The 19276-nt window shown below is 44.3% G+C and overlaps 1 long non-coding RNA gene across 1 annotated transcript in view; it reads left to right on the top strand.

The window, feature by feature from the left end:
- Window positions 1-15023: 15023 nt before the first annotated feature.
- LOC310836021 overlaps window positions 15024-19276 on the top strand; it is a 180108-nt gene continuing 175855 nt past the window's right edge. Inside the window, exon 1 of the long non-coding RNA XR_014559840.1 lies at window positions 15024-15240. This is a non-coding gene — a long non-coding RNA (uncharacterized lncRNA). The remainder of the gene's footprint in view (window positions 15241-19276) is intronic.

Here is a 19276-nt window from a genome sequence, read left to right as displayed (position 1 = left end):
GAAGAGGCATGCTCTGGGTCGAGCTTATGCCGTTGTTGTGGGAGAAAGTAGCCGCGTTCGGCCCTCCCGATATCCTGGTCATCCAATTAGGAGAGAATGACTTGACTAGTAGGAGAAGTGTGGACTTGCTAGCAAGCATGAAAAGTGACTTGGATGAGTTCGCTACTTTATGTCCCAGAACGACAGTGTTCTGGTCTTCTATGCTGAAGAGGACTTTTTGGCGCGGAGCGCGAAGCTGTATGGCCATTGAAAAAACCAGGAAACTCGTAAATTGGGCAGTTGCCCGTTGGGTGCGCTTCATGTATGGCCGAGTCATTTATCATGACCGTATCCGTATCGGCGAGCACGCCTTATATCGGAATGACTGGGTGCATCTATCAGACCTGGGGAACGACATCTGGTTAGATAGCGTCATTAATAGCATCCGGGATTGGTTACAGCTGTGAGGGTATTGGCGGCGAGCCTTGCGGCTCGGGTGGCGGTTAGGCATTGGAATAATGTGTTGTGCTGTGTCGAAGAGCTAGGTGTGGCCATCGCCTATGCCTTCAATTTTTAGGGGTATTCCGTTAAAGGAATCTGGCGGTCGTGTATTTTGTCCGATGCCTGCTTGGCGGGAGGCCATGGCACGACCCTCGGTGACATTAGGGGTGAGCCTATAGTTGGATCGGCATCAACTGGCTCCACCTACTGGTGAATAAACCCACTTGTTCAAATCCAATGCCTAAGCCAATACCTTTTCACTGCTGTAATCAATAAAGTTGTGGCCTTTCCTTGCCCATTAACCTTATATCACGTGTCCGTGTGTATTCTTTCCACATTGCGGGGGTCGGGTCCTCGAACCACAAATTTCTGCAAGCTTGACTGGGGTCATGTACCACCTGTACATCATTTTCATAATATTCTCTCTTAGGGCATTACATGCCGTAAATTTAATCCCGGTGGTCCACAACTTCTCCCAGTCAGCAAACATGATATTATGGCCTATGTCTTGTGCCCATTTTATCATTGCAGATTTTACTGTTTCTTCCTCAGTGTTCCATTTCAGCAGCAAATTATACATTCTTGATAGAATCTTAGCATTGGGTTCTAACAATTCTGTCTCTAACTTTGATCTTTCCACCTGGAAACCCACTTTTTTATCCTGGTTAAAATCCTCTCTTATTTGAAAATAGTGTAACCAGTCTCGCACCTTCTCTTTAAGCTTCTCATAACTCTGCAATTTCAATTTGTCACCTTCCTGTTCTAAAATTTCCCAATATTTTGGCCACTTGTCCTCCATATTAAGTTTTTTCAAAGCTTTCGCTTCCATAGGTGAAAGCCACCTTGGGGTTTTACTCTCCAAAAAGTCTTTATATCTAATCCAGACATTGAACAGTGCTTTCCTGACAATATGGTTTTTAAATGCCTTATGCGCTTTTACCTTGCCGTACCACAAGTATGCATGCCACCCAAATACATTATCATACCCCTCAAGATCTAAAACATCTGTGTTTTCAAGAAGTAGCCATTCCTTCAGCCAGCAAAAAGCTGCTGATTCATAATAGAGTTTCAAGTCTGGCAGGGCAACCCCCCCCCTAACTTTGGCATCTGTAAGTATCTTATATTTTATTCTGGGCTTCTTGCCCTGCCAGACAAATCTAGATATATCTCTCTGCCACTTCTTAAAACAATCCATCTTGTCGATAATTTGCAATGATTGAAATAAAAATAACATTCTCGGCAATACATTCATCTTGATAACAGCAATACGACCCAGCAAGGAAAGCTTCAAATTTGACCAAGTTTCTAAATTGTTGGAGCCTGCCGTTACAAGTGGCACTTCTTTAGGGTAAAATAAAGACGCAGAAAGCCAGTAATATTTCCATGATAAGAGAGAGCAGCCCCTCTGTCTGCCCTTCTCCGATTTATTCTCCTTTGTTCTCCCCAGCCGCATGGCCGTTTGCCAATCTCATCTTACCTACATCCGGCCAAGCTTTTATTGCACCCCATCGCCATATAGGGTCATTACATTCCAATACATTGTAAAGCTCAGAGTGCTGGTCACGAGGTCCAGAGGTACCCTGCAGCATTTACAAACCTCTGCCTCTGGCTTTATGACTCCCACATGCCCTCTTTCTTTATTTTATTAATCAGAGTCATAAATGTCAGCACCAATATCGAGTGCGATAAGCGACTCTTGTGAAACCGGAATGCGGGCCGCAGACTGGAGAACCATGCAGTACACATAGAAATTAAAGAAGGAATACATTGTATATAGCAACACAAAATAATGCAAATAACTACTATAATGATCACTAAAATCAATAAATGCCGAAGCCAACTTCCATCCGGAAGCCAAGAATATAAGAATTCTGATTCCAAGCTGCATGGTAGGCTTCCTTTCAAATTTATAGCCATGCACTGTCACTCCTATAGCACTGAGATTGGTCACTGTATGTTCCTGTAAGAGAACAAGAGCTATTAAAAGTGAATTTCAATGTATATTGACAGTTTGGATATATGCCCCATGATTCTTTCCCCTCTCTAATTTGAAAACAAACGGGGGCGGGCTCATGGAGGGTCAAATGTACTGGAGGCCAAAAGGATTGCTTAGGGGATATAATATTTGTAAATCGAAAAGATCCATTGACAGGCACACCATGAAACATTAAGCCTGAATGGCTGGCAAAAGGGGGCATGTGCATACATAACCAACATTTAGAACATTTAGAAGCATGCAATAAACTGGTAAACATAATCATATCTTGTACAAAAATATTATTCCTCCATATCTTATGATAATTTTCTCCCCTAAAAGTCTTATTCAACAAAGCTGTTCTTATAGTTCGAGAGTGGCTGAGCCGTGGATGCTGCCAGCCAGAGTAGGATTCTGACGACTGCGGCTTGCCAGCTGATAAGGTGAAATATGGTGGTTTCAACTGGACTGTGTCGTCTGCTCCTCTTCCTTGTATAACGGTGCAGCAAAGGATGGCAAGGCAGATGGTGGGGAAGGCACTTCTGCAATTGAAGGGACTCGCCATGGCTGCACGCATCGAGCTGGAACCCACAAAGGCTTGTCCTCTAGGTGGCGCATGCGGAAAGGTTTCAATGCTTCATCCACAAAATGTTGACAAAGTGTAGGGGACTTCCGCATGCCTTGTGGCAGAACAACCCACTGATATCGCTGGGTGGGCTGCGAATTGTTATATACTGGCAATGTAAAAGCAAACTTTTCCCTGTCTGCTGGATCCAGTGGGATAGAGAAGAAACAGTCCTTTAGATCAATCACTGCCAACTGATATTCTCGTGGGGGCATATTTGGATTTGGCATGCCATGTTGTAAAGTACCCATTTGCTGTATTTGTTCCTTGACTTTTACTGACTGCTGCAGCTCTTTCAAGATTTTAAAGTCAAAAGGTTGGTGCTCGGCTTGAGTTCCTGCTGGGGCACCAGCAGGGGGCACAATAACAGGGAATGCCATGGTATCCTGAGATAAGGAACAGGCAAGGACTGCACGTTGAAAAGGGGTAGCTGATTCTGCTGCTGAAAGAGCAGGGTCATTTCCAGCCAGACCACTGTATTTTTGCAGGATTGGGTCCTCTGGTGAGGAACTGTAATCTGGAGGTTTGGGGTCTGGGGCTGCTGGCAAAGCAAGTGCTGGAACAGGCGGCATCACAGCAGGCTGGACTAAAGAAGCTGGAGGTGATGTTGGCAATACAGCCATGGAGAGATTTTTGGGTGATAAAGAGCCCATGGCATAACGAACCTTGCACCAAGCATTTAAAATTCGAACACTGAAACTGGGATGTCCATGAAAATGTGCTCCAATTTTATCCCATTGTTTTAGTTCCCAAGTCCCATTTGCAGCAAAGCAGGGGCAATGCTCATCGATGGCTTGAATGAGCTGTATCAAATCGCCATCAGGGACTTCCAATTTGTTGGAGGACAGGAGAAATTTTAAGTCTTTTAAAAATATCTGTTGCGGAGATGACAGGGAACTGCCCATATTTCTAAAATCAATATATAAGGGATCGACTCACCAGGGATCCGTAGATGAATTCAGCGCTGTGTAACCCTTTCCGGGCGAGATGAGTCGATGATCGAGAAGCCTCTTACAGTTTCCTTTGAAGTTTGAAGTCAGCGTCCCACTGCTTCCTTTATTTAGCCTTTGAAGTCCGTCTCAACTGCTTTCTTCAGTCAGCCTCCTTTCTTTTAAGTTTTCCTCTTCTTTTAATTGAGCCTCAGAGAGGGCACCACTTGTTGGAGCCTGCCGTTACAAGTGGAACTTCTTTAGGGTAAAATAAAGATGCAGAAAGCCAGTAATATTTCCATGATAAGAGAGAGCAGCCCCTCTGTGTGCCCTTCTCCGATTTATTCTCCTTTGTTCTCCCCAGCCGCATGGCCGTTTGCCAATCTCATCTTACCTACACCCGGCCAAGCTTTTATTGCACCCCATCGCCATATAGGGTCATTACATTCCAATACATTGTAAAGCTCAGAGTGCTGGTCACGAGGTCCAGAGGTACCCTGCAGCATTTACAAACCTCTGCCTCTGGCTTTATGACTCCCACACTAAATCTTTTTTGACTTCTGACCAACATTTCTCATAATTGTCTTTAAATAGGGTCACATTCTTAGCGGTCATATTCACCCCCAGGTATTTTACCTTTTTTACCAATGTTAAATCTGTCTCCTTCTGAAACCTCTCCCTCTCTATTGGTGTCAAATTCTTCTCCCAAACCTTAGTTTTTGACTTATTCAGCTTAAAACCTGCTACTTGACCAAATTCCTGGATTACTTCTAGGGCCCTCTTGGTGCTAGTTTCTGGCTCTTGCAATGTCAATACTAGGTCATCTGCAAAGGCCTTAAGTTTATATTGTTTAACCTGAATACCCTGAATCAACTGGTCCCTTCTAATCATATTCAGCAAAACCTCCAGAACCGAAATAAAGAGCAATGGGGAAATTGGGCAGCCTTGTCGTGTCCCTTTCTCTATTTTAAATTCCTCTGTCACCATGTTGTTAACTATCAGTTTGGCCTTTTGTTCAGAATAAATTGCACCTATACCATTTTCAAAGTTTTGTCCGACCCCCATCCCCTGAAGATTCTTCTTCATAAAGCTCCAGGAAATATTGTCAAAGGCTTTCTCCGCATCTACAAATATCAACATTGCTTTAGTGTTGATATTCACCTGCAGTTTTTCTAGAATATTAATTATATTCCTCATATTGTCTGATAAATGTCTGCCAGGGAGAAAGCCTGCCTGATCTTTATGTATAACCTCTGCCAATACTCTTTTCAGTCTTTTAGCCAAAATGTCAGCAAAAATTTTATAATCCACATTAAGCAAGGATATGGGGCGGTAGTTCTTGAGTTGTGTCTTTTCAGACTCAGTTTTCGGTATAAGTGTGATATGGGCTTCTTTCCACGACTCAGGCGCTTTCCCCCCCTCCATAATGTCGTTGCACACCTCTTTTAGTGGTTGAATTAGGTAGTCTTTCAAGGTTCTATAGTATTTAGAGGTCAATCCATCAGGCCCTGGAGATTTGCCTAACTGCATGTTCTGAATTGCACCTTCCACCTCTTGTTCAGTTATTTTATGGTTCAATAACACTTTGTTTTCTTGAGAGATTTTTTTGTAATCCATTAACTTTCAAAAATTGGTCAATTTTTGTCTCAATCTGTGGCCCTTGTGTATAAAGTTGTTTAAAGTATCTCTGGAAGCAACTTCTAATCTCCTGTGGGTTCTGTATGTGCTTTCCTTCCACCTCAAGATTTGTAACCGTATTTAACTTTTGTCTCTTCTTCAACTGCCACGCTAGCAGCTTCCCACATTTGTTAGCTGATTCAAAAGTCTTTTGTCTCATCTGTTTAATTTTCCATTCAATGTCTTGATTAATCATTTTCATATATTGTACTTGGTGTAATTTAATTTCTCTCAGAATCTCTTGTGATTTTGGTTTAGCTCTAAGTCTCTTCTCTCCTTCTCTTATCTTTTCCAAAATCTTTTCTTTTTTCTCCTCTTGAGTTCTCCTTTTTATTGCATTCTGTTGTATCAGAAACCCTCTCATTACAGCTTTACTTGCGTCCCAGATTACTCTTTTTTCGACTGATGTCTTCAAATTTATCTCAAAATAGTCCTTTATAGTTTTTTGGGCCTTTTGGTAATTTCTGTATCTCTAAACAAGGTGTCATTCATCCTCCATCTGAAGGAACCAGTCGGTGTTAATTTCATTTCCATTTTCACAGGGTTATGGTCGGAGCAGATTTTTGGGCAGATTTCCACTTTTCGGATCTTGGGAACCATTCCTCTGGTTATCCAGATTTGGTCAATTCTTGTCCAGGTCTTTCGGGCTTCAGAAAAGAAAGTCCCCTCTCTACCTAGGGGGTTCTTAGTTCTCCAAGAGTCAATCAAGTCCATATTGTCTGTCATTTCAAAAAAGGTTTTTGGTAGTCTTCCATCTTTTGTCACCACCTGTCTTTCTGACTTATCCATATTTGTCGATACCACCCCATTCATATCTCCGAGCATGATGATGTTGTAGTCCATAAAGTCCAACAATGTCTCGTGCAGTTTCTTAAAGAATTCTGATTTCCCCTCATTTGGTGCATAAACCCCTACTATCAAGAGTCTCTCTCCTTGAGATTGTATCTCAATTGCCACAAATCTTCCTTGGTCATCTTTAAAAATAAATTTTGGTGATAAACTTTCTTTTGCATAAATCACAACTCCTCTTTTTTTTTTAACTTTGTCTGATGAGATAAATTCTTGGCCTAATCTTTTATTAATTAATACCTTCCTGTGTATTCTGGTCACATGAGTTTCTTGCAGACAAATCAAGTCCAATTTTTCCTTTTTTAATAAATGAAAGATTCTTTTCCTTTTATCAGGGGAGTTCAAACCACGAATGTTCCAACTTAGTACCCGCAGAGACATTGTGGAGGTTATTCTATATTCCCTCCAACAGCTCCCAACAGTTGTTCTTGGTCTGTGGGTGGTATCACTTTCTCTGATTTATCCAGTCCCAATGGTGTCTTCCCTAGGTCCAAAGCTCCTGGTCTTGGTATCTTCAGTTCTCTTTCCTCTGCCTCTTTTTGTAGGTTTTCTTCTTGGTCTTTCAAAAATCTCACTTTATCTTCCTCTGATCTTATCTTCACCTTTTTCCCTTTGTAGGTAAAAGACAGGCCTTGTGGAAACTCCCACCTAACAATGATGCTATTTCTTCTTAACAGATACACTTGGTCTCCGTATTTTGCTCTGAGATCTAAAAGATGTTTTGGGATATCTTTAAAAATTTCAATCCTTGCGTCTTCTATCTCCAATGATTTCTGATAGTGAAGGCCCAATATTTTGTCTCTCTCTTCTTTAGATCTGAGTGTGATCAGGCAGTCTCTTGCCCTAGTTTTTCTTCCCCCTCTGCCGCCTTTACCCAGTCTGAAGGCAGTCACTATCTTAAAATCTTTGTCCTGTTCAAGCCCCCAGAAATCTTCAAATTCCTGTGTCAAAAATTCACTTAAATTATCTTGTTCCTGTTCTGGTACCGACCTGATCCTTAAATTAGTCTCTTTATGTCTCAATTCAATCAAGGACAGTTGCGCCTTATGGTCCTCAAGTTCTTTATTAATTGGCTGTATCCTTTCTTCTATCGCCTGCACCTTCTCTTTTGCCTCCTCAGCAATTTTTCTTGTCAATTTAGATCCCTGCAGCAAACGGTCAATGGCCTGTGTATTGGAGCTAATAGTTGTAGTGTTTACATCAATTTTAGCTGACAGTTTTTCCAAAGCTCCAAATATTTTGTCTAGTGATGCATTTAATGTCTCTTCAGAGCCCCCACCTTTTGCTCCAGGCTGTCCAAATTCTTCTTTTTCTAAAACAGGTGGGGCTACTACTGATTGTCTTCGTTGCTGCAGCCTGGTTTTTATCTTTGAGGATTTTTCCTGGGATTTTTCTTGTGGTTGAAGTTGATCCATTACTTAATCTTTGAAACTCAAGGTCGCTCTCACAGTTCAAATTCTTTAGTGGTGGGAAAATTTCCTGGCCAGCTGTAATGGAAAGTCCCCAGTTGTATCACAAACCTCCTCTAGGGGAGCTCCTTGGCAACAATGTTCTTTTCAAAATAACTTATTTCTATAGGCAATAGTACCTTCAGTCAAAAGCAACAGTTACCAAGAAAGTCCTTCAGTAATATCAGTTCAGTTGTGGTTCGAGGACCCGACCCCCGCGAAGTAAAATGAAGACACAGGGACACGCGATATAAGGTTAATGGGCTAGAAAAGGCCACAACTTTATTGATTACAGCAATGAAAAGGTATTGGCTTAGGCATTGGATCGCGAAACAAGTGGGTTTATTCACCAGGGGTTCATCACCTGTTGATGCTAATCCAACTATAGGCTCACCCCTGATGTCACCGAGGGTCGTGCCATGGCCTCCCGCCAAGCAGGCTTCGGACGGAATACACGACCGCCAGATTCCTTTAGCGGAATACCCCTAGAGATTGAAGGCATAGGCGATGGCCACACCTAGCACTTCGACACACCACAACACATTATTCCAATGCCTAACCTACCCACCAATACCACCAAAAAGTTGTGACGATTGCTACGAGGTAGGCGAAAAAACCAAAAAGCCTAATGCCAAATGGAAAAACTCCTACCAGGCCCCCCGGGCAACCGGGGCGACCAACCTAAGGTCCATAGCAAGGCCAATGACCTAAGCCCTAACTCAAAGGGAGTGGAGGGTGGGTGACTCGCACAGGACGACAAAGAGAAATGAGGCCGGGGAAAGGTTGGCACTGCAGCATAAAGGCTGCTGGACATGCCCCCCCATGGCACCTGGTTGGACGGCCACCGGGGGGGCGTGAGTGCCAGCCAGGTGAGCTGGAGGCAGGGGGCAACGCCCCCTGCTAGTAGCGGTGTTCAGGCTCCCGCCCACAACCACTCCCCTCTCTTTCAGGGAGGAGAGTCTTTGTGGTTCGAGGACCCGACCCCTGCGAAGTAAAATGAAGACACAGGGGCACGCGATATAAGGTTAATGGGCTAGAAAAGGCCACAACTTTATTGATTACAGCAATGAAAAGGTATTGGCTTAGGCATTGGATCACGAAACAAGTGGGTTTATTCACCAGGGGTTCATCACCTGTTGATGCTAATCCAACTATAGGCTCACCCCTGATGTCACCGAGGGTCGTGCCATGGCCTCCCGCCAAGCAGGCTTCGGACGGAATACACGACCGCCAGATTCCTTTAGCGGAATACCCCTAGAGATTGAAGGCATAGGCAATGGCCACACCTAGCATTTCGACACACCACAACACATTATTCCAATGCCTAACCGCCACCCGAGCTAAAGGCTCGCCGCCAATACCTTCAAAGCTGCAACCAATCCCAGATGCTTTTGCTGACACTAGCTAACCAAATGTCGTTCCCCCAGATCCGATAAGTGGACGCCGTCATTCCGGTATAAAGCTTGGTCGCCGATCCGGATCCGGTCATGATAAATGACTCGGCCATACATAAAGCGCACCCAACGGGCTACCGCCCGATTTACGAGTTTCCTGGTTCTTTCGATGGCCATACAGCTTTGCACACCGCGCCAAACAGTTCATTTCAAGAAGGAGGACCAGAACACCGTTGTTCTGGGACACAAGGCTGCAAATGCATTCAAGTCTCTTTTTATGCTCCACAACAAGTCCACACTCCTTCTGTTAGCGAGGTGATTCTTCCCCAAATGAATTACAAGGATGTCGGGAGGGCCGAACTTGGCTACTTTCTCCCACAGCAATGGCATAAGCTCCTTCCAACGCATGCCTCTTCTCGAAAACCAGGAAACCCGAACACCATGAGGAAGGCCAAGATTGGGTGCAAGGCCGCAGTTCACCGCTCGTACGCGGGCCCAATGAACTATACTGTGGCCGCAAATCCACACGCTTCTCCTGAGCATAGCTGGGGGTAAAAGACAGAAAAGAAAAGGCAGGTAAGTAGGGTAAAGCTGCAGGTCGCATATTAGACTTATAAGCATTGGATTTCCACCGGCCCATTTCTTTGATCCTGTCCGCCGGTAGCCCCAGGTGCGCGGCCGTGGTTGCGGCGCCAATCCTAAATGAGTGCGCAGCGTACTCCTGGGAGGATAGACCACAAGCCTCAATAGCCTTGCGAAGTACTCTGGTGAATTGGTGCCTCAACAAGGGTGACCCATCTTCATGAACCAGAAACGGACCCGGGCCGGGCGGTCTGAGGTAGAGGTACCGCCTAGTGTCCTCTACCGGGCATGGGCCCTGCTGTGCCGATGCCGTGAGCTTAACTAGGACACCCTTACCAGCCTGATCAGTCTTGGACTGACGTATACGCACTGTCACGTTAGAATCGGACAACTGCACGTCCTCGCACACCACCTCACCAACTCTAAGTGCGCCAAAAAGGCGATAGCATATGCTGCGGAAAAGAGACGTGCTTCGAACCTGGACCAGCAAATTGACCTGAGTTTTATGCGTATCTGTGATAACAACCCGTAAGAAATCGGCTTACGGCCCTCGGCCCTGTGAGGTTGTTACCTGCCCCAACCCTCAATGGCTCTACGGATCAAGAAGTTGCTACCCGGGTCATGAGCAAATGTAGCTTTTGAAAAGAAGCTGATGGCAGCTACGTGACTCTTTAAGGTTTTAGGAGCACGTCCCAGATCATCGAGATGGGAAAGGTACTGCAAGACATCGTCAGTGGTAGGAGGTACGTCATGTGAGAGCCCAGATAACCCAGACCTGAAACCAAGGAAATCACACCAGGCCTTCTTGTAGGACCTGAGAGTGGAGGGTGCCACGGATGCCAATACTCCCTGTATCACTTTGCGTCTCCCACGTTCCACAGGTGCTCCGGAAAGGGTTCAGGCAACAGTTGTGCTCCAGGTGCAAGCAACCGAAAGCGAGGTATCTGAAATCGAGACAAGGCATCGGCTATGTCATTATTGGCTCTGGGTACGAATTTGGCTGAAAATATTATGTTGTACTCAAGGCACCGGAGGACGAACGCCCGCAGAAGGGAGGAGATCCTCTCAGACCGAGATGACTGCCTGGCTAGAATGTTCACGACCGCCAGGTTGTCGGTCCTGAAGCACACGCGGTGATCTCGAAAATCTTCCGTCCAGATGTGAACGGCCACCACTATTGGAAAGAACTCAAGAAAGGTGAGATCCCGCGTGATGGCCTGACCTTGCCTTGCCGTCGGCCATCGTAGTGCACACCAGCGCCCACTGAAGTACAAGCCAAAGCCTAAGGACCCAGCCGCGTCCGATTGGACCTGGAAGTCTGATGACAGATTCAAGACATCCTGCCATAGAGATACCCCATTGTAGATCTCCAGAAAAGTCGTCCACAGCTCCAGATCTGCCTTGACCGACCTGGGGAGGCGGACCCTGTGGTGCGGGTGTCTAAGACCAACTGACAGCCTGGCTAGGCGGGCACAGAAGGCGCATTGGAGTGGACCGGAAATCAGAGGCAAATTAAGGATTTCCAGCCATAGGGAGACTCCGTTGTAGTGTTCCAGACATCTGATCCCCATCTCAAAATCCGCCTTGACCGACTTGAGAAGTCTTACTCTATGGTGCGGATGCTTGAGGCCCGCTGACAACCTGGCTAAGCGGGAGCGAAATGGGCAGCCTGGTGAAACTACTCTACATGCGAAGTTGAAATGATGTAGCAAGGACTGGACCTGTCTAAGAGTGACTTTATTTATTATTATTATTATTATTATTATTATTATTATTATTATTATTATTATTATTATTATTTTGGGAAGGGTTTGACGAATTGTTTTTTTTTTAAAAAAATAATATTTATTGAAGTTTCAATTGAAAACATATAAAAACAAAACAACAACAATAAAAACAAACATAAACAAAAACAACAAGTATAATTTCAAACCTTATTTTCTCAACCTACTTTCCCCGACGCCCTCATACCTCCCCGTTCTGTATTCTATTTTCATTATCCAGTCAGTAAATCCATTCCCTTATTTACCAAAGTTTTTTGACAATTCCATTCCTTTTCTTATTTAGCATCTCTGAACACCGTATTATTTTCCAACCCATGTCTTTCTAACCTTCATTAATCTTATAATACTTATCAAGATAATCTTTAAATTTCTTCCAATCTTCTTCCACTGTCTCTTTCTCCTGGTCTCGGATTCTGCCCGTCATCTCTGCCAGTCCCATGTAGTCTATCATTTTCATCTGCCATTCTTCCAAGGTGGGTAGCTCTGGTGTCTTCCAATACTTTGCAATAAGAATCCTTGCTGCTGTTGTAGCATACATAAACAAAGTTCTATCCTTCTTTAACACCACATGGCTGACCATGGCCAGGAGAAAGGCCTCTGGTTTCTTCAAGAAGGTATATTTAAATACCTTTTTCATTTCATTATATATCATTTCCCAGAAAGCCTTAATCCTTGGGCACGTCCACCAGAGGTGAAAGAATGTTCCTTCAGTTTCTTTGCATTTCCAACATTTATTATCGGGCAAATGATAGATTTTTGCCAGTTTGGCTGGGGTCATGTACCTGCTGTAAATAATTTTCATAATATTTTCTCTTAAGGCATTGCATGCCGTAAATTTCATCCCAGTGGTCCATAACTTTTCCCAGTCAGCAAACAAAATGTTGTGACCAATATCCTGTGCCCACTTAATCATTGCAGATTTAACCGTTTCATCTTGTGTATTCCATTTCAACAGCAAATTATACATTCTTGACAAATTCTTAGTATTGGATTCTAACAGTTCAGTCTCTAACTTTGATTTTTCCACCTGGAAGCCAATTTTCCTATCCATCTTATAGACTTCCAACAATTGATAATAGTGAAGCCAATCTCGGACCTTACCTTTTAATTTCTCAAAACTCTGCAATTTCAGTTTATCACCCTCCTGTTCCAAAATTTCCCAATATTTCGGCCATGTGCATTCCATATTAAGCCTTTTTACTGCTTTGGCCTCCATAGGCGAAAGCCACCTTGGGGTTTTATTTTCCAGTAGATCTTTATATCTAATCCAAACATTGTACAGTGCCTTTCTGACAATATGGCTTTTAAAACCTTTATGAGCCTTAACCTTGTCGTACCATAGATATGCATGCCACCCAAAAACATTATTAAAACCTTCCAAATCCAAAATATCTGTGTTCTCAAGACGCAGCCAGTCCTTCAACCAGCAGAAAGCTGCTGATTCATAATAAAGTTTCAAATCGGGCAGGGCAAATCCCCCTCTTTCCTTTGCATCAGTTAAAATCTTAAATTTTATTCTGGGTTTTTTGCCCTGCCAAATAAATTTAGAAATATCATGCTGCCATCCCTTGAAACACTCCATCTTATCAATAATTTGCAGTGTTTGGAATAAAAACAACATTTTAGGCAATACATTCATCTTGATAGCTGCAATTCTACCTGACAAGGAAAGCTTCAAGTTTGACCAAATTTCCAAATCTTTTTTCACCTGGTTCCAACATTTCTCATAGTTATCTTTAAATAGATTCATATTTTTAGCTGTCATATTGATCCCCAAGTATTTTACACTCTTAACCACAGTTAAACCAGTTTCATTCTGGAACTTCTCCTTCTCCATTACTGTTAGATTTTTCTCTAATACCTTAGTCTTTAATTTATTTAATTTAAATCCTGCCACTTGACCAAACTCTTGAATTAGTTCCAAAACCCTTCTAGTGCTGGCTTCTGGCTCTTGTAATGTAAGTACCACATCATCTGCAAATGTTCTCAACTTATATTGTTTCGCTCCGACCTGAACCCCTTTAACCAGCTGGTCTTTCCTTATCATAATCAGAAAAACCTCCAGGACCGAAATAAATAGTAATGGGGAAATTGGGCACCCCTGACGTGTCCCTTTTTCTATCTTAAATTCTTCTGTAACCACGTTATTTACAATTAACTTCGCTTTTTGTTCAGAATATATTGCGCCTATACCGTTTTCAAAGCCTTGGCCTACCCCCATCCCATGGAGATTCTTCTTCATAAAGGTCCAAGATATATTGTCAAAGGCTTTCTCCGCATCCACAAAAATCAGGACAGCTTTTGTGTTTAAATTCACTTCTAACATTTCCAAAATGTCTATTATATTCCTTACGTTGTCTGACAAATATCTTCTCGGGAGAAAGCCCGCTTGATCCCTATGAATCTCCTCCATCAAAACTTTTTTCAGTCTCTTAGCCAAAATGTCAGCAAAAATTTTGTAATCCACATTTAGTAACGAAATTGGGCGGTAGTTCTTAAGTTGGGTCTTTTCAGTCTCTGTCTTCGGTATAAGCGTGATATAGGCCTCTTTCCACGTTTCAGGTGCTTCTTTCCCCTCAAGGATTTCATTGCAGACTTCTTTCAGAGGTTGTATTAACCATTCTTTTAAGATTTTATAGTATTTAGAAGTCAATCCATCAGGCCCCGGAGATTTGCCCAGTTGCATATTTTGAATGGCACCTTCTATTTCTTGTTCGGTTATTTTCTGATTCAAAATTGCTTTCCCTTCTCTCGAAATTTCCTTCATCCCATTTTTCTCCAAGAATTGTTCTATATCCATATCCTTTTGTGGCCCTTGTGCATATAGTTGTTTAAAGTATCTCTGGAAGCAACTTCTAATCTCAGATGGATTTATAATGTTCTTTCCATCCACTTCTAAACTTGTTACTGTATTTAATTTTTGTCTCTTCTTCAGTTGCCAAGCCAAAAATTTACCACATTTATCTGCAGATTCAAAAGTTTTCTGTCTCATTTGTTTAATTTTCCATTCTATTTCTTGATTCATCAGTTCCATATATTCAGTTTGATATAATTTAATTTCTCTCAAGATCTCCTGAGACTTTGGTTTAGATCTTAATTTCTTTTCTCCCTCCTTTATTTTTTCCAGGATCTTATCTTTTTTCGCATTTTGGCTTCTCTTTTTTATTGCATTTTGTTGTATCAAGAAACCTCTCATGACCGCTTTGCTTGCGTCCCAGATTACTCTTTTTTCCACATTAGTCCTCATATTAATCTCAAAATAGTCTCTTTATCTGTTTGACGAATTGTTTCCTTAAGGGCAACTATTTTCCCCACTGGCAGGCGGGCGGATTGAGCTGCTGTATCAAGCTCTATACCCAGGCAAGTAAGATGCGTTGAGGGTCCGCCTTATCTGCTGTGAGGGGAACTCCCAGCTCCTGGGCCAAAGCTGAAAAGGCCTCCAGAAGGGAGGCACATTCGCCAGTATTAGGCTTCCCAACAAGTAGAAGGTCACCGAGGTAACGTGTCACCCCAGGTGAGTTGGTTCTGTAGTGCAAGGCCCGGTCCCAACAAGTGCTAAATGTCTCAAAGGCCGAGCCGGCTGCAGAACCACCCATTGGCATAGCCTTGACAATGTAATATTTCCCTTGAAATTTGAATCCCAGCAAATGATAGTCATTGGGATGAACTGGCAATAGACAGAAGGCTGACTCTATGTCACATTTTGCCAAGAGTGCCTCGTAACCAAAATTCTGGATAAGTCTTAGTGCCTGATCGAAGAATTCAATCGAAGAATGCTGAGAGGAAGGAGCTGGATCAGGGAAAATGCTAGACCCGGAGGGTCCCTATCGTCTGTTCACTGCTGCGGGGGCTTCTCTGGTACTGGAACCCCGCCTTCCCGAAAGGGCTGCTTCCTTCTGTAACACGCTACGGCTGGGTGTACCCCTGCACACCTCTCGCACTCGTGCAGATACCTACAAAACTGCCTTTGGCATGACCCCCTATTGAATTCCCAACATACCTTGCGCTTTGGCTCCCTTCTCAGGTCCGGCTTACCCGTGCGATAAGAATCTAATGGCTTCTTCTCAACATACGGGACGACCGCCACAGACCAGGTGCCATTTTCAATTTGATCCCAGCATGCTAGAGGGATCCTGGAAGCCTTCCTTCGGACTTTATCATAGCTAATGGTGGCGGCCACCCAGAAAGCGGACAGGCTGTTCTGACTCTTCATCCATGTCGCCCGTTTTTTACTTGCTCTTCTTACACACGTGCTTCTTCTTGGTGCGTCTTTTACCTGACGGTTTGTCCCCCCTCAGCTGTCTGAAGCTCCCCCTCCAGCTGCTGGGCTGCATATTCTGCAAAGAACCGAAAGAACTGGACGCAACAGGGTTATTGACACAGGCTGGCGGCCTCCGCACAGGCGACCCAATGCAGATTCTGAGGACCAGAGGCCTAGTTTTCACTGCCGCAGTTACTGCCAGAGAGCTTGGGCCTGCGTCTGAAAACTGAGAAACGTTGAAGAGGGCGGCAGAGGTGCCTGGGAGGTCATCAACCTGGGTGAAAGGCAGGCTCTCCGGAACCACCTGGGGTAGCAGCGGAGGGCATGGGGTTAGGGATTGCTCGAAAAAATGCTGCTCATAATCATCAATGAACGATCTAAAGGCATTTAGGTAGTGTGAAATAGGTTTGGTGTTATATTATCCCGTGCATGTGGCACCCATGCAGCCTGAGGTGTGAGCTGATTCCGCTGCAGAGCACTTCCTCTTAGGAGCCATGGATAACGCGCTAAAGTTACTGCCACAAACACGTGCTACTGTTTACAAGCTGTTGTACAGGCACATGTTATAGATTCTGAAACGAATGTACTAATTAACGATTGATTTACTTATAATAAATAACAATTTTTTCCAAGTATTTGGTTAAATGTTCAATAGTTTATCCAATTAGTATGTACGGTGTGCGCATGTTATTTATTACACACACACACACACACACACATATATATATATATTAAAGATGCTTCCTACTTCATATTATAATATCTCATTCAATATGCAGGGGTCCCATACAGGGATCAAACCAGCAACCTAGGCATTATCAGCACTATGCTCGACCAGTTGAGCTCGACCAGTTGAGCTATCCAGGCTCTCTAGAATTGTGTGGGACCCCGAGGGTCATCCAGGCTCTCTAGAATTGTGTGGGACCCCGAGGGTCATTTAGTCCAACCCCTTCCAATGCAGGAATATGCAGTTGTTCCATACAGGGATCAAACCACCAACCTTGGCATTAACAGCCCCATGCTCTAACCAATTGAGCTATCCAGGCTCTCCAGAATTGTGTGGGGCCCCATGGGTCATCTAGTCCAACCCCTTGCAATGCAGGAGTATGCAGTTGTTCCATACAGGGATCGAACCTGCAACCTAGGCATTATTGTTACCATGATCTAAGCAACTGAGGGTTCCGCAATATATGTCAATTATTTATTATAATTTTTTTATTTATATATTTATTTTATTTTATTTGTCTGTTTATATATTCATCTTTAGATTTATTTATTTAATTAATTAATCAATTTAATCTTGGTATGTGATGCCATTCCACCTATTCTCTTTATTTTTTTATTAATAATAATAATAATAATAATAATAATAATAATAATAATAATAATAATAAATTGATTGGCAGATATATATATCTGCCAATCACCCATTCCCACCAGCCTTCTGAGTAATACCCCTCCCCACCTTCTCACTATATAGAAGGGTCTGGAAACTTCTGTTTCAGTGTATCTGAAGAAGTGTGCATGCACACGAAAGCTCATACCAAGAACTGACTTAGTTGGTCTTTAAGGTGCTACTGGAAGGAATTTTTTTTGTTTTGACTATGGCAGACCAACACGGCTACCTATCTGTAACTGGAACTATGGAAGGCACCACATTGAGCCGCATGAAATGGAAGTCCATCAACCTCACCAAGAAACTTGCACAGGTACAGACAGATATCTTCTGTCAGGGAACTGCCATCGGAGGGACAGGTGGTGGAGAGGCTCCAGGAGAATAGGAGAGACTCTACAGCAGAAGAAGGAACCAGTAGGGGGAGAGCAGGAGTTCCAGCGGAAAGGGAATCGGGGGAGAGGCTCTGGGATACTTCTAGTGAGAATAGTGAAGAGGTAACAAGACCCCCGTTAGGAACTCCCACCCTTCGCCGGAAACTGTCACGCAGAGAGTCACGAAGGCGCATGTCCGTCAAACAGCTTTTATGTTGGAGTAAGTTCCGTAGACGCCCACTGTCAGATTCTACCAGCGACTGACGGAGTCATGCTTTGGGGGCTCCGTTAGTGCCTAGGTTTGGGTGACCAGCCAAACCCCAGAGGGATCAAGCTTTTACGCACAAGCAGCTCATTATCCCATCACAGCAATCTGACAGTCTTTGAAAGCAGCTTGTGCAAGCAGAGGGCATCATGAGCGAACCAGCCGGAACCGGAGGAGCTGGAGCTGGAGCAGGTCCAAGCCTGGAAGAAAGGTACAGGGCGTTGGAGGTCCAGCTCGCGCTGCAAACGGCGAGGCTCGAGGAGAGGAGGGCTCAAGATGCGGATAAGGGAAAAACCACCCCACTGGCCAGAAAGGTGCCTGGATTGGTGCAGAAATTTGGGGGAGATCCCAGGAACTATCAAGCCTTTAGGACAGAGATGCAATATGCTCTCAATCTACTGTTTGATGACTTCCCCGATGAGAACTCTAGAGTGGCGTACGTGATTGGCCATCTAGAGGGAGGGGCGAGGGACTGGATTAGGCCCCTGATGGCAGCCAATAATGAAATCTTAAAGGACACAATGAAATTTTTTCGCGCCATGGACTTGATGTTTTCCAGCGAGATTGAGCAAGGGGTGGTGCGCAGGCAGTTAATGGCGTGTAAACAGGGGAGCCGATCTGTACGTGAGTACTGGACTGAGTTCACCATGCTGATTCATAGACTGGGGTGGGACCTTGCGAGTGAACCTATTCAAATGCTGTTTGAAGAAGGGCTCTCTCCGGCAGTGAAAGATGAACTTTCCCGGGCGCCTAGGGCGGAGTCTATGGACCAGCTGACTAAATCTGCGCTGTCCATAGGAGCGCGCCAGGAAGCCAGAGCTTTGGAAAAGCGGGAAGGAAAGGGGGAACGTTGGAAGGACTTCCGCATTCCGGAGATTCCGGAGCAGCCTTTCCCGCCAGCAGAGCCGATGGAACTTGGAACAGCGCGCGTGCGCGCAGTTTCAAACACCAGTGAGGGGCGGAAGAAGGAGGGAAAGAGCGCCAAGAGATGTTATCTCTGCCAACAGCCAGGTCACTTTGCCAGAGTCTGTCCGCAAAGGAAGGAATGGCAAGGGATGGTGGGAACTGTTGGGGGAAAGGAGGAAGAAGAAATCAAGGAGCAAGTAAAAGCCAACGCCTGGCTGCCAACATCAGGGCACAGCAGCCAGGCCAGGGAGTAGTGAATGTGCCCACGCCGGAACCTCCAAGACCAGCGCTTGTGATAGAGGTGTTGCTGGAACTGGCAAACGGACACCCACTA

Source organism: Podarcis gaigeae (genome assembly GCF_964106915.1).
Source record: "Podarcis gaigeae genome assembly, chromosome: W".
In the NCBI taxonomy this organism is placed as follows: Eukaryota; Metazoa; Chordata; class Lepidosauria; order Squamata; family Lacertidae; genus Podarcis; species Podarcis gaigeae.
Note: the sequence above shows the minus strand (reverse complement) of the source record. Positions and strands in the feature narration are given on the sequence as shown.